Source organism: Leptidea sinapis, chromosome 30, assembly GCF_905404315.1.
Source record: "Leptidea sinapis chromosome 30, ilLepSina1.1, whole genome shotgun sequence".
Lineage (NCBI taxonomy): Eukaryota > Metazoa > Arthropoda > Insecta > Lepidoptera > Pieridae > Leptidea > Leptidea sinapis.
The window spans coordinates 9,615,963-9,633,346 of NC_066294.1; positions in this window are offsets into that span (position 1 = coordinate 9,615,963).

The window sequence follows — 17,384 nt, forward strand, 5'->3', positions numbered from 1 at the left end:
TTCTAAAAGCTCTAAATAGGGAATTTAACTAATATTAAATTGATTGCGCAGGCGACGCTTCCTTCTCAGTTCTTCACGTAGAGCAGGTTTAATTAAAACCATTTCAATCATTGCGACGAAATCCACACCAACGAAAATTAATTGGCAAGAGAACCTGCCTGCTTCTATAAAACACAGCAGGCTATAATTTATTTTAGTCAATATTTTTCTAAAAGCTCTAAATAGGGAATTTAACTAATATTAAATTGATTGCGCAGGCGACGCTTCCTTCTCAGTTCTTCACGTAGAGCAGGTTTAATTAAAACCATTTCAATCATTGCGACGAAATCCACACCAACGAAAATTAATTGGCAAGAGAACCTGCCTGCTTCTATAAAACACAGCAGGCTATAATTTATTTTAGTCAATATTTTTCTAAAAGCTCTAAATAGGGAATTTAACTAATATTAAATTGATTGCGCAGGCGACGCTTCCTTCTCAGTTCTTCACGTAGAGCAGGTTTAATTAAAACCATTTCAATAATTGCGACGAAATCCACACCAACGAAAATTAATTGGCAACATCTTTGGTTTCGTCAAATTGAGGTTAAAAATCCGAAAAAACAGCTGTTATATTCAAACTTTCTTTCGCAACATAAATGAATAAGAGTAGGCTTAGAAAATAGAAATGCCAAACAATGTTCGTTCGGGACGAAACTTCGGAACGAATGGAACCGTAGTAGGTGACACGCGAAACTTCGACCGAAGATCGTTTGAGGTATGACATAATTTTTAGAGCGGGCTAGTTTATGAAACTCTATTAAATTAACTAGTTTTGATGATATAGTCTTATTACATGTCAAAAATTTATTTTGCATATGTTTCGTTCACCAGAAGGACCAAACTCCTACAGACATAATGCTAACGTGTATCTCAAATGCTAAATATAATATTTTTTTTATATAATATTGACACAATTTTACACATGTTATCTTGCCCCAAACTAGGCATAGCCTATGGCTACAAACCAAGGATATATTTAATACAATATAATTACTTAAACATACATAAGTACATATAAACGTCAATGACTCGGAAACAAACATCCATATTCATCATATAAATGATTGCACCTACCGGGATTCGAACCCGGGACCTCTAGCTTAGTGGTCAGGGTCACTAACCATTCGGTTATATGGTCATAATAAGATATGCATATTTTCCTGTTCGTACAATATAGGTACTAACTGGATGGTTATTGCTTTGAAGTTTCATTGATCCCGTGCCGGTCTGTGACTGCCAAGTGGCAGGTGACAATACGTCGTATTAACTATAGTTAAAAGCGTTTTTTAACGTCTACATTTAACTGAAAAGAGGTTTTTGTGCAACATTGCCCAATCAGACATTCCATTGAATCGTGTTGTTTTTAAATAAACGGTGGTTTTTACTCCTCTTTTTATAAGTTCGAATTAAGTAGTCTAGATAATGTAAAATACAACTGAATCATACAAAAACCTCCCGTGTTATATTAAGTATAAGGAATATAATTGTATTCGCAAATGCATAGTATTGGCAGAGTTTTTTCCTACGTTTCGCCGCTGTTTCCAAAGGCACAATCAATGAATAAATTACCAATACTATCTACTACAAGAGAATTTGAACAAACAATGAAATACCCTGTTGAAACAGTATTTTTTTAAAATATCATGACATATATAAACAATGGTAGACGGTAGATTAACTCAAAAAATAATATTAAGTCTGTATACTAACAGGCAGAGTCTAGAAAATTCTAAAGTATGACAGCGGTCCACAAGGCAAAGAACTTGTACGTCGTGCTGTAGGTAATCTTAATACCGATCATTACCGTTATAATTAGAATAGGTGTATTCTAACCTTGATAGTTTACAAACGTGACATTGGCTAAATTGTGCTGTACCCTCCACGGTTGGAAGACCAGATAGAGTGATAGATATCTTAAAGGCGAATTTCGGTTATTATCAGCCTAGCGAAACTCTCTAAGAAAAAAGTGATTCACTCGATTGTATGAAACGTGCAGTCATTGATAGATTGACAGATGACGGCTATAATCTTATAAAAAACGGAGATAGTCGAAATCCACTACGTTTTAAGCAACTGTTCGCTTTCACACTTAGCCGGATTATACTTCGTCGCCATAATATTGTACTTACTATTTCAAACTTATGTCAAATTGCTACACGTTTCATACTAAACTCAATTTCAATTATTACTCAGGCAGTCCCGACTCTTATTACGTAGTATTTACATCCTCTTTGCTCGCTGCGTCGCGAACATTCCTAAGTCATTTATAAATACAGGCAAGCAATAAAGCCGATCCATTCTTAGTTTGAAAAAGAAGCGGTATAAAAACATAATAAATAAACTACATATGTTCCTGACGTTGGTGTAATCTGACTGGTAACCACAATCACAATGGCATATTTTGGAGGCTTGAACTTGCCTATTCTTCTCTGGTCAACCTTCACACAACATTTTTCGATGGCATTCCGTGCTGGCCACGTAAGAGAGTATCCCAATGTTTTGTAGCAATCGGAGACCAAATTGCTTATTTGCTCTTCGCACAAAATCAAAATTGCGTCAATAAAGAGAACAACTAAGAGTTTGATTTGATATTTATTTTTATTTTTATGAAAATACGAGGCGGGTCGAGCAAGGCGTTCAGTTGATGGTAATTTCTACACCCTGCCCAATACAAGGCAGTGCCGCTCAAAATTCTTGTAAAGCCCAAACATTCGGAGCGGCATTACAATTTCGCGAGACATAAGATGTTAAGTCTCACTTGCCCAGTAATTTCACTAGCTACGGCGCCCTTCAGACCGACCTGACTGTGGGTCGGTCTGAAGGGTTCACGGCATTGTATCAGGGTTTTTTTTTAATGAAAATAAGGGACGAGACGAGCAGGATGTTAAGCTGATGGTAATTGATACGCCCTGTCCATTACAATGCAGTGCCTCTCAGGATTCTTGGTAAACCCCAAAAATTCTGAGCGGCACTACAACTGCGTTGGTCACCATGAGACATAAGATGTTAAGTCTCATTTGCCCTGTATTGTCATTTTTACTATCTCTTTGAAATAAAAAATATTATTTCACCCCTTGGCTTGTGAGACGCATTACTCTCCAAGTACAAATGAAGTTATTAAAGATCTCATTGAACAAATTACTCCGTTTCCTTGCGTCAAATGTACCATCTGATGACGTAACGTCCAAGTAACAAGCACGTCGAGTAACATGTCTGTTGTGTCTAAACGCGCCGGGAAAGGTCACCCTAAGCATTGACCGTGGCCGGGGCTTCCTGCGACGGTCGTACCCAATTAAAACTTATTACTGGGTCGTGCGAACAGACCACTGGACCCCTCGCCCCTCGCGCCACAGGATATATTGTCTAACTGCAATCCGCAATGTAGATCATAAATCTCCAATCTAATTTATTTAATCAAGTCCACAACTCTGTTTAGGTTATGTCCCGGAAACACCTCAATATTTGAGGATGACATATAATCTGTGGTTATTCTCTTACCTGCAATTATGGCCCATAAGTTTCATCAAAGTAGGGTTTGACTTTTAGGGATTTTTTTTTATAGGGAAATTTTTTTTTTTGCAAAGTTTAATTACATTTAATTACAGTATAATATATTATGAGCTATTGAGTGTACAAAGATGTTTTGCCATTCCATCCATCGTAGGTAGTGCCCATTGCCTTACAAATATTGGAATATTGATAAAAATACTGGATGTGTGGCGGTCCTCCACAGTGCGGTTCTCAAGGAGCGTTCTTCCACGTACTACAAAACTGTGGAATGAGCTTCCTTGTGCGATGTTTCCGGGACAATACGATATACCTTCAAAAAAAGCGCGTACACCTTCCTTAAAGGCCGGTGACGTTCGTGTGATTCCTCTGGTGTTACCAGGTGACCCGTACACTCTTTTGTCCTCCTTTTCCATATTAAAAAAAAGACGTGTCAAACAGTTTTGGAAGTACTCTCTTGATGATATGCATACACTGCTTATTGATTTCTGAAGAGACCAAAACAGGTGGAAATCTCAAGGTGCAAGATAAGGGCTAGGATTATGGCAGACGCACTAACATCTCCCAGCCAAACTCTCTTAAACGCGCTATTTATATATAAAACTAGCTGACCCTGCAAACTTTGTGTTGCCATATAAAATAAAATAAAAGAATTTCAATAATTCAAATTCTTGGGGTTTAAAAAATAGATAACCACAAACGAAAACGAATCAGACCTACCAAATACATCGTACTATAATTATTGTATTCGATTGCCATCTAGTATCCCTATTGCGGATCTGTGGATGGAAGAGAATAATATAAAAATTGTGATACAAATAGATGTTGATCGTAGAAAGGTGAAAATTTGAAGTTGTATGTATTTTCCAATGCTGAATCATAATAAAAGGGAATCATATAGGGATATGAAAAATAGATGTTGGCCGATTTATGATATTAACCGATGTACAAACAAAATTTCATACAAATCAACAAAACAAACACCGCGTCACGAGAATTTTATATATTAGATAATAGTAGAAGTGGAGGAGTTTTTTATTTGTACTTCTTTAAAAATAACTATTCAAACATGCGTCGCTTTCAACCATAAAACGTTCCTTCAATGACTTGTAAAACAACATAAATATCTTAATTATAATGTAATAAGTTAATTTCTCGAAGCGGATGTTAGTTGCTTCTGACTTATTAGGGAACAAGTTGAACCAAATGCACAATGCGGGTCATATCAAATGAAACTGCCTTTCATGACTCCAGGAACAAAAGCAAACACGAGTTGATTTGGGTGATAATTAAGCCGTTAAATTATTATGATATGAAGGACGAGCCACCACTCGCACATGCAAGAAAAGGAAATTAATTCCACAGCATATTAATGAGAAATCATGATAGTTTTGATGGCAAGCATTTAATTATTAGAGCCGTTCACATCAAACCAGTAATGCCTACTTACTCAATATTATGTTTATAAAAGTAAAAAATAGCTTTACATCTTAATATAACTAAACTATTCTCTTGTTTTTCTAGTAGCCTTCACAAGATACATAATAGCTTTAAGGGTATATGTATACACTTTTATAATTAAGTCCCAGCTACTGTTCAAGTATTATCTATAAATAAATTTAAATGTTGTATTAAAAAATGGCTCTGTCGTAAATCCTACCATAGCTGAATATCTTAGTGATACAACAGCCTGGGACTAGATTATAATTATTTTATAGCAATAGCAATGATAGTACAATATTGCATACTTGATTAAAAGAGCGCAAAAAATGCTGGGAGAGTTTCTTAAAACGCTTCTTCTCTGTCAGAGCGCCATTTGTATTCGAAGCGGTAGTAGTGTCTAGTTTAATAGAAATGACATCAAAAAGAATTCTAAAGGTGAGATTGAGAAAATAAATGCCTTTTATGCCTTTCAGTGTCCTGATGTTTGTATCCAGTGAACTCCTAAACGAATGAACGGATTTTAATTGGGATTACTTCATGGAGTGCAGTTTAGTCCAACTTGAGAGATAGGATAGTTTTTATTTCGATTTGAGACCTATAATCATTTTTATTTACAATATTTGTTTTGTATGGACATATTTTCTATGAGAGAATTTAGTGACGCACGGTTTGACAGTTCCACTGTGAAACAATTTCATTATACGAAATAATTCTTGAGGCTATGTAATATTATTGGCAAATTCATAAAAAACAGTATTTTATTTATTTTGTACAGAACGATGTCTGTATTTTATATAAATTAAGTTTGGTATTTGTCAATAATATTATAACAGAGTAATTTAAAGTTCGAGGTTCCTAATGGTAACCACAGACCACAAACATGATTTGATCCATGAGAGCGGGAATAAAATATATAGTATGTATACTGACACATACTATGTAAACTGTTACATTAACATATATATGTTATAAAGTATAAATTGTTTTTCTATTATCATAAATTATTTTGTTGTAAATCGCAATGTAGATCGTACCAGTACCAAATTTACCAGTGGGAGGCTCCATTGAATAGGATGCCGGCTAGATTATGGGAACCACAATGGCGGCTATTTCTGCCACGAAGCAGTAATGTGTAAGCATTATTGTGATTCGGTCTGAAGGGCGCCGTAGCTAATGAAATTACTGGGCAAATGAGACTTAACATCTTATATCTCAAGGAGACGAGCGCAATTGTGGTGCCGCTCAGAGTTTTTGGGTTTTTCAAGAGTCCTGAGGGCTGAGCGGCACTGTATTGTAATGAGCAGGGCGTATCTATTACCATTAGCTGATCGTCCTGCTCGTCTCGTCCGTTATCATCAGACAAAAAACGTATGGCACTTCACGCAAACCCAAGTGCCTGAAGTACTATTTTATTGTATTTTCCTACATTATGTTCCATACGATAAATAAATAAAAAAAAACATGAGATACGATACACATATATAATTATGAACTACGAAGTTAGTTTTTAAGGTTTTTTTGTATTTCGATATAGGTTATTTTGGCTGTGTATTATATGTTTACTAGCTCTTAGTCTAGATAGAGTATGACAGCTGTGAAAACGTCGAAAAATAGACTTTAGAACTAACCTCTATTTCGAGCAATTCACGCACACTAACACAAAGTGTCATACAAATCGCGAGTGTAAGACGTAGCTTGTCACCACACTAAACTAATGTTCCTAGCCTGTTTTTATCGGTTGTCTAACAGCAAGAGACGTATAAATTATCTAAGTTTACTAGCTTGCAGTTATAATAAATCGTTGAGAAAATAGTCATATCAAGATTCTAGACTGCCGTTAGTAGAATGCGTAAGTAGAATCAACAATAAATAGCTCTTAATTAATTGTCTTGAATGCATAGTCCTTTCAGAGCTCAGTTTTTATGTTCTCGTAGACTATCGTTCAGTAAACACTCCTAAATATAGTAAACCTTAGCATTCCAACACGCAAAACAGTGATGTGTTATGTTGCTATTTAAACGTCGATAGATTGTGACGAATAGTGATGGCTTGATATCGATATTTCAATGCCTGTTTTTTTTAATCAACGAGCTTCTGCTACGTGGTCATTTAAATTAAAGATAATGCAAAGTAAAGTGGGTTTTGGGTAACTTTAAGATATTTTATACGTCTAAATAGAGTCTCTTGCTGTTAGACAATCGATAAAAACAGGCCAGATTTAATTCAATTTCAAATGGCTCATACATACATATATACTTTTTTTTTCAAAATACGGTTTATGAAGTAATATCGTACATTTAACTTATAATTAATCTGTGGTATCAATAAGAAAGTCATTTATGTTTATGATTTTCGTAATACATTTGTTTTAAACATTTTCTGGGATCTTGTTGTAAAAGCATATACATCGCCCCACAAAAGACTTACTAGCTCGACTTAGCTGAGTAGTAGGCATTATAAGTTTATGTCTGTTCCTTGTGCTAACATTATGGTTATGACAGTTTCGAGCAAATTCACTTATATTACTTATTAATACTTTAGTGTGCGTGACAAGCTACGTCTTACACTTGCGATTTGTATGAAACATTGTGTTAGTGTGCGTGCATTGCTCAAATAGAGGTTTACTCTAAACTACATAATATTTTTGATATTTTCACAATGATCTAAGGGGTAACTATGTGATATCGAGCTAAAAAACGTATTAAATACTAAGAATGTGTTTGAAGATCCTTTGGTATTGCAAGAGAATGGTTGGCGATAATCACTCCTATTCCATAAATACATATAAAGGATACAACGTTACTTATATTATAGAACTGAAGACCGGCAACACTCCTGTGATTCCTCTGGTGTTGCAAGAGATTGGGCGGCGGTGATCACTTAACAACAGGTAACAAGTACGCTCGTTTGTCCTCCTATTCCATAAAAAAAAAGAACTGAAGAGATTATATGTTTTTTTGTATATAAGAGCGGCCAAACGGGCATGATGCTCATGGGATGGCGAGTGGTGATGCAACCGCCCATGAGCATCTGCAACAACAGGTGTCAAGAGATGCGTTGCCGGCCTTTAAATGGGAGTATTCTCTTTTCTTGAAGGTCCCTAAGTCGTATCGGTTCGGGAAAACAGCAGTCGGTAATTGATTACACAAAGTGATTGTGCCTGGCAAGAAATTTCTTGCAAGTTTGTGCTAATCTCAGGAACTATCCGTCTCTTTAACAAATTTATTTTGTAGGCAACACCTCACAGATAGCCTTAGCTTGAAAAATACGATAAGTATTCTACAAATATTTTGATCATTAGTACCTACGTCTATAATAGATCCGAGTTACCTTATGTTCAGTTCTTATCACAATCTTTGAACAGATATATCTTGTGAAACCGCGGGGCTATTTAAGTATAGATTTGTCCTCTTCTTGTATGTATGACTGCAATATATTCTGCGCCACCTACAAAAAACCGCATTTCTCGCAAAACATCGTAAACAATGTACTTCGCGAATTTAAATTCGATGCGGCGGTGTCGTATGAATCGCCCACAAAATTACTTTTTATGATTCTAAGAATAACTTCTAGTCTGATTCATGTTATGTATTTTTAACTCACTGTGAATGTTGCTTATATTGATAGTATTTGTATGAGATAATATACTTCTGTTTCTAATAATAACATGCCCCCACGAGCTTTACTTTTTCAGAAGATAAATTAAATAAAATTTGTAATGACTGTTCGAAACTGCTTACTTATAACCTTCTTGAATGCGTTAATTTTAATTTGATAACGTAAGCCAACCAGTGGGAGGCTCATTTGCACCGGATGCCGGCTAGGTTCTGAGTACCACACGTCAGCTGTTTCTGCCGTGAAGCAATAAGGTGTTAGCATTATTGTATTTCGGTCTGAAGGGCGCCGTAGCTAGTGTAATTACTGGGCACATGAGGTAATGGGCAAAGCGTATCAATTACCATCAGCTGAAAGTCCTGCTCGTCTCAGGCGCCGTACCCATAATCTAGCCGGCGTCCGGTGCAAAGGAGCCTCCCACTGGTAAACATCTTGTCTCAAACTGAATTTCGGGTTCAATCAAGAATTCTAGAATTCTGAGCGGCACTGCATTGTTATAGACAGGGCGTCTTACTCTTCTTGTTACGTCTTGTGATGAAAAGCTATCGATTGTTTGCAGGACTCATTGTTAGAGTAGATTCAGTTAGGTTCACCGTTAGGATAGATTAGGTTCGATAAACCCAAGCCTGAATCTAAAACACGCTGCTCATTGGTGTCGTCATTGTTGGAAGATTGCTGTGACGTCATTTTACTAACTGAACAATGTTTTTACTAAGATAATTTATACGTTTAGACAGAGCATCTTGCTGTTAGACAACCGATGAAAACAGGCCAGGTTTATTACTTTAGTGTGTGTCACAAGCTACCTCTTACACTCGCGATTCGTATGTCACTTTGCGTAAGTGTTTTTGCGTGCATTGCTCAAAATAGAAATAAACGGTCAAACTCAATTTTTTTTTGACGTTTTCACAGCTCGGCACAGTCTATTTAGACGTATTACCTAAGATTTTTTACAAAATGAAACCACTTATTTTTGAAATATTTTATTCATTTCAATGATTTAATATAATTTGTTCGCATTAATTTTTCTAATCAAATCGATACGGTGTTAGTGAGAACCCGTCTTAACTATTTCCTGTTATTGCGATTTCTTTAAAATCTTTTCTTTTTTAGGTTTTTGTTAAATAATAAATAAATTTATTTATTCACATAATGCCCTTCACACCAATACCTACTCAGAGAGATCTTTAAACCGTACTTAGACTTTACTTAAGTAAAACTTAGCTGAGTGTAATAAAACGCGAACTTGACTTTTGCATTGAGCTGTATAAGCTTAAGATTAGCATAATTTCAGCTGTCAAATAACTATAAAAACAAAATCAAATATTATGCTAAGCTTCAACTCAGATAAGTTTTACGTAAGCAAAGTCTGACAATTATAAATAGTACAAGCGCATTCAACAGTTTTTTTTATTTGTAAATGACGATTATTTTTATTATTACTTGATACACTGAGATAATTTTCATTGCTATATCCTTTTATAAATTATACATCTAGTTATAGGCTCTTGCTGTTAGACAACAGATAAATAAACAGGCCTGGAATATTAGTTTAGTGTGCGTGACAAGCTACGTCTAACACCCGCGATTTGTATGACACATTGTGATCACCATCATCATCAGCCGGAAGACGTCCACAGCTGGACAAAGGCCTCCCTCAAAGATTTCCACGATGATCGGTCCTGCGCTGCCCTCATCCAACGTATTCCGGCGATCTTGACCAGATCGTCGGTCCATCCTGTACCAACACTGCGTCTTCCGCTACGAGGTCGCCATTCGAGGATTTTACTGCCCCAACGGCCATCTGTCCGTCGAACTATGTGCCCTGCCCACTGCCAATTCAGTTTCGCAATCATTTGGACGGATACTGCTACAGATCTCCCCATTTCTGATTTAATCTCGCAAGGAAACTCCGAGCATCGCCCTCTCCATTGCCCTCTGAGTGACTATGAGCCTTCTTTGATACATTGTGTTAGTGTGCGTGAATTACTCTAACTAGAGGTTAGTTCTGTCTATTTTTTCGACGTTTTCACAGCTGTCATAGTCTATCTAGACGTATAAATGATTTAAGGCTATAATATCATACACAAAACTAGGAAAAACATGTTGATTATCTTCTTAATCCTGAATTTAACGCAAGGGGTCAAATTTAATCCATAAATTACGTCACACTTTGATGGGGGAGGGGGGGCTAATGGAATGTGACATTGTGTAACACGAGACAGGCAGATCTATGACGTCACATGCTAAAATCTAAAATAATTACGAAAGTTATATGTAGAGCAAAATTTAATGAAATATTACTTGACTTGATCTTTATTTACAAGGTTTATGTAGTTTAAGTCATCATTGATGTCGGCTGTCCGATCTATAGGAAATTTGGAAAATAGTTATGCATTTTAATTACTTATAAAAATAAAATTAAAAAAATGTGAGATCAAAACAGGAGGAGGCGGTTCCATAGATGTAAAATGTGTGTGATAAAATTTTAGTGACATATTTTGTGGATGTGACATGTCATTGATTTAATCTTGGCTAGATATAACATAAGTAAACAATGAAACGCCATTGTCAATAAAACATATATTTATAGTAAGTTGTCTATAGCTTGCAAGTATGTATAGTGAGGACAGAAGAGGCCCGATTTCTACTACAATCTCAAGGCCCCCGAGTCATTGGCACGACCGAACTCAAGGCGAGCCAAGCCGACCGATACCACACTATTCAGTACTGAAAAGTTACTTCTAATCGACAATATTATATTATATACTAGATGCTTAGATCATAGACTATGACAGTTGTGAACACATCAAAAAAATTAATTTAGAACTAACCTCTATGTTGAGCTATTCACGCACACCAACACAAAGTGACATATAAATCGCGAGTGTAAGACGAAGATTGTCACGCACACTAAACTAATATTCCTGGCCTGTTTTTATCGGCTGTCTAGCAGCAAGAGACTCTATCTAGACGTATAAATTATCTACGAATCGATGGTATATGGATATCTTCTATATATATACTGAAAATGGTCTTTGTTTGAGGCTCAATCACGCCTAAACCACTGATCGTATCGACATGAAACCACCAGTCGTTGCGAAATTTATCCTAGATGGTTAATAGTTTACTTATTATTTTTTATTATTAAATTGATTTCCTTTTAAAATTCGCCCAGCGAAGCGGGCGGGAACGGCTAGTATATATGTCGCAGGGATATGATAAAAAATGTTAAAATAACAACACGGTTTTATCATTTCTCGAAACAAATCTAGTGGTTTGACCAAAGGCCAGAGTTGGTTCTGTGAAATGAGAAAAAGTATTTTCATTGGTATTTATAAGGTTTATTATTGGTAAAACTTTGACATAACTTGGTAAGAATTTAGTGTCGTATCGCAGGTGGAGGGGGGTGAGAGGGGAAGGGGAGGAAGGGAAGGAAGGGAGATGTCCTCTGTCCCCTGGCTCACTCCCCCACTCCCATGAAAAGGTAACGCACCAGGCTCTTGTAATATAAATGTAAAATTAATATAAAATCAAATTAATGTAACGTAACCTCAAAAAGATAAATTTGTTTAGAGAAATGATAAATTCGCGTTGTTATTTAAACATACTCCGTGATTTGATCAAATCACTTAAGGAATTGATCAAATCTCTGTTATTATCATTTCCCTGCAACATATATATGTATATATGGTAAATTGAGTAATTTAAAAGAAATATTTACAGTTGACGATTCAAAAGTGCCTTATTTAAGCCAAATTGAATAAAGTTTATTATTTGGGCTGACGACATTGAAGGGACAGCTGGTAGACTGTCAAAAGAAAACGCCACAGGAATATACTACTGGGTATCTTTGGAGGAGGCTTTAACCCTCAAATAAAGCGGTGCCCGCTATTGTTAGTAGCCAGTGGAAGGCTCCTTTGCACAAGAAGCCAGCTCGATAATGGGTACCACAACGGGGCCTATTTCTGCCGTGAAGCAGTAATGTGTAACGATACTTTGTTTCGGTCTGAAGGGCGCCGTAGCTAGTGAAATTACTGGGCAAATGAGACTAAACATCTTATGTCTCAAGGTGACGAGCGCAATTGTAGTGTCGTTCAGAATTTTTAGGTTTTTCAAGAATCCTGAGCTGCACTGCATTGTAAGGTTCAACTGATGGTAACTACCCATAATCTAGCCAGCATCCTGTGCAAAGGAGCTTCTCTTTGTTGAGATTTAATGTTTCGTAGGGTTGGGTGACCCTTACCATTTAGGGGTATGAAAAATAGACGTTGGCCGTTTCTCAAACATACACACAAATTTTCAAACAAAAGATAAATTCTCACCTCCAATAAATGCGTTTGTAATCCAATCTATATATATAAAAATGAATTGCTGTTCGTTAGTCTCTAAAACTCGAGAACGGCTGGACCGATGTACCTAATTTTGGTCTTGAATTGTTTGTGGAAGTCCAGGGAAGGTTTAAAAGGTGAATAAATAGGAAAATGCTGCTAAATTTAATAAAAACAACAAATTTGTTTTTCCTTTGATGTGTCCATACATAATTTCTATGAGAGAATTTATTGACGCACGGTTTGACAGTTCTGCTGTGAAACAATTTCATTACGACAGCAGGGTTTTACGTAGTAATTTTTGATGTTATGATATATTATTGACAAATTCACATAAAAACATTATTTTATTTATTATATACAGAAAAACGTCTGTCGGGTCAGCTAGTTTCAATTAAAAATATTTGAATTTGGCGCCACTACAAGCTTATACAACAACATTCCCGTTTATGGCGTGTCATGAAGAAACTGCAAAACCTATAGAAGACATGGATTCCCATGAACCACATAATTCAAATAAAGGCGCCTCAACACTTCCAGCGCGTGTATTAATAAAACCGGTTCGATGCGGTTCGCCGAATGGCCTCTATTTAGAGAACACCCGCTGACTCTTATCAGGCCCCTGGCTTCTATGTATGCTGTAGGTACTCGGGTGGCTTACACATACCACCACATACACTACGCCAGTGTCTGATCCCTGCCGAATGCCGACTTGTTCACTTTGTTTACAAATTCCAAACATTTCATGGACTATAGATAATTTTTTCACTATTATTTTTAATCTACTTCAAAAAAACTGTCATTAGTCATTGCTAACTATAACGCTCTTTTTTGTAATCCCTACTAATATTTTAAATGTGAATGTAAGTTTGTTTGTTACGCTTTCACGCCGAAGCTAATGAATCGATTTTGATGATATTTGGTGCAGCGATAGACTAGGCATAAAAGGCATTTATTTTCTCAAAATTTATTCCTTTAGAATTCTTTTTGATGTCATTTCTAATAACTACTAGATACTACTACCGCTTCGGATACAAATGGTGCTCTGAGAGAGAAGAAACTCTCCCAGCATTCTTTTTTTGCGTTTTTTCAATATACAATATTGTACAGTCATTTCTATCGCTATAAAATAATCACAATCTAGTCCCAGGCTGTCCGATCATTTAGATATTCAGCAGTGGAGTAATAGGATTTACGACAGAGCCATTTTTTTATAAAACATTTAAATTTATTTATAGAGAATGCCTGAACAGTGGCTGGAACTTTAGTATAGAAGTGTATACATTTAGCCTTAAAGCTATTATGTATCCTATGACTAGAGCTTGGGGAAGGACACTAAATTTTATCCCGGAAAAATCCATGGTTTAAAGGCGGGATTTGTGAAACTGAAATTCACGTCGATGAGCTATAACTATACTAATAGTAGGTTTAGCTTGCCATAGCAATCCTCCTCGAAATAAGATTCATATAATATGTTGGGAACGGGAGCGAAAACGGGAACCGGAACTGGAATAAGACAGGAGATAATCTTCAATTCCAAGCTTGCTTATTATTTTTAAAGACCGCTTTTTCTACGCGGACGAAGTTGCGGACATCAGCTAGTATTCTTATTTTTTTGAAGTTATTTTCCTGGCGTGTTTTGGAAAAATTATCAGAGTGCATTTTTACGTTGCATGCGCACCCTAAATTCGACACCCTGACGATAGCTGGTCAACTAGACGACTTGTATCATACTTCAGCTACCAAGCCTCTGTAACTTAGATGTCTACTGAACCACAAGCAATATACAAGAATTAAATAAATTTCAATATATAATTGCAATTTAAATACAAGTTTTAAAATAAAAAGAATCCCTCTAATTGTATAAAATTAATTTAATGATATTTAAATTACACGTTATTAAACTAAATTATTCGGTATCATAATATTTCAATTAATATTTTATTACAATTTTGTCCTTTCTACAAACGTATACGAGGAATAATTTCTATAACTTTTTGCGTGCCTGTATACATGCACACATTTTATTTATATATTTTTTTCATTTAACAGGCCTAATGTTGAGGCATCGGCAATTATCGCATAAAATATTTCTCACGGAAACATCATAATAAGCGTGAAAACTTATAATCAGCCCGGAGAGAGGCAAGTTTTTTCTTTCAAATAACAAAAACGTTGCAATCAATAACTCTTCAGTTGTAGATTCTCATCCTGACAATGCATTGCTTGAGGTTAAATAGTAATTATAATAAACACGTTTATTCTAGACTATAGACAATTTATTCAAATTCAAATATTTTTATTCAAAATAGGATTCTTTGAAACTCAAAATATATATATAGGCATACTTTTTCGAATGGGTAGTTTTGAGTCAGATCTGAGAAGAACGGGCGCAAGAAACTCAGCGGACTTCTTTTTTTCATAAAAGAATATGGTTACAATCTAATATCGTATAATAAAACTTTTTATTTAATAGTTTGAGGGTGGTCGCTCCGTTCTTAATCAGTGGTATCATTAAGAAAGTCGTTTATGTTATAGTAACGTTTACCACACAAATATTTTTTAACAATTTTTTTGAATTCATTTTTTTAATTTTTTTCTAGGATCTTATTGTAAAAGCATATACATTTATGTTAATAAGTTAAAAATTATACGTTAACTTAAAGTAATGTTTTCCGTAATGCCTCCTCCACCATTTTTCAAAACTCCCTATGTTTTCTTTCTCCCACTTTGAGAAAGTCATCACTCCATCCCATTTTGGGTCTAACTCGGTATATTTTACCTGAGAGACCACTCCATCTTGTGGCTTTTAACCTTTCCGTTCTGTCAATGCGTATTATTTTACGTGTATTAATAGATTGCTTATAATAAGAATGATTTGAGTGAATGTATATGAAACAAGCTATAAGACCAAGTAAAATAAACCATATTACAAACAAAGTAAAGGTCAGGACTTGGTGAGGGATTAGTGTGCCGTACGGCACTTTCGGTTTTGGTGTATGTCAAAAATCTAGTGCCCTGGGGCACTGCCGATTTCGGAAGTCCAGCTTTGGTCTGGGACCACATGTACTGACTCTTGCATGTTCAAGTACATCATTACGGTTGGTTTTTTCCTGATGCTTTTGTTGCGGAAGTTTATGTATCTTTTTTATTCTCAACATTATTCTCTCATTGATAGTTGTGTTGTCCGTAATTGATTTCTAAGTTTATGTAGGTTAAAATCCGTTTTGATAAATACCTAATTAGTTTATTACATGACACGCTACACAATAGTATATAATAACCCACAATCTGGATGTCCAAAATTTCTCTACAGTGCGATTTTCAAGGTACAAACAAATTCGAACGAGAAAAAATCGAGATTCTTCATGCGGTGGATCCAGGACGATACGACATGGGTAGCTTAGAAAATAAAGCGGGCACGCCTTTCTAAAAGGCAGGCAACGCTCCTGTGATTCCTCTGGTGCTGTGTAATAGAGTGTAGGCGGCGGTGATCACTTAACATCTGGTGTCCCGTACGCTCGTTTGTCCGCCACTTATAATATATATAAAAAAATCTTTTTTAATTTAAGCCTGACTTAAAATAATTGGGACTACGTAATTCATTCAAGGTTCCACCAGCAACACACCACCTGAAACACGATAAACCCTATAAAAATAATAAAAAAACTTCCACAAAGGAAATACAAAAACGAAGCCGGAGATATATTACATGATAAATTGTTCGACGGCTCCCAAAACCCGTTTACAAATTCTAAAGAACTATTTCGTGAATATAAAGTTAGCAATGCCCTATTTATTTGCGAGCGTGGTTACGCAGTACCTACCGAAAACATGCCAACATTTATAATAAACTTATCAAACATCTTTTGGCGCGCATCTGCCGAAATATTATGTTCTGATAAGTTTACGATAGTGTTATCCTTCAAGGTTCAGGGTCGTACAGTAGAGTAGCTTGACATTACATTCAACATTCCGTGCTGACCATAGACTAACAATATCCTAAAGTATAGACGAACAAAGAAAGAAGATCAACTCTGACGGATATACAGCAAGATAGAAAAGGTAAGTGAATCTATTGTTACTGTTACAGATTTTTGATTAGATTCGGCATTAGCGCCGTAGAATTTTGAATTTAAAGTCCTTAGATCAGGGGCGTAGCTACCGCCGTATCAATTATGCGGGCCCCCGGGCTACGGAGGTCGTTTACGTGCGTAAGCAAAAATCAATAAAAAAATCCCAGATTTTTTTTTCAGAAATTACAAAACTCAATAAAAGTTTAAAAGACTATAGTCATCATGAGCTATAAAAGATTTAATAAATGAGTTTGCCGAAAAAAGGCAAGGAGAGTATATATTTAATTTGAATTATTGTGAAAAAAAATTGTAAAAAGTGATATAGATAAGTATGATGTATAAATACTTCTTTTAATTTTATACAAACATTT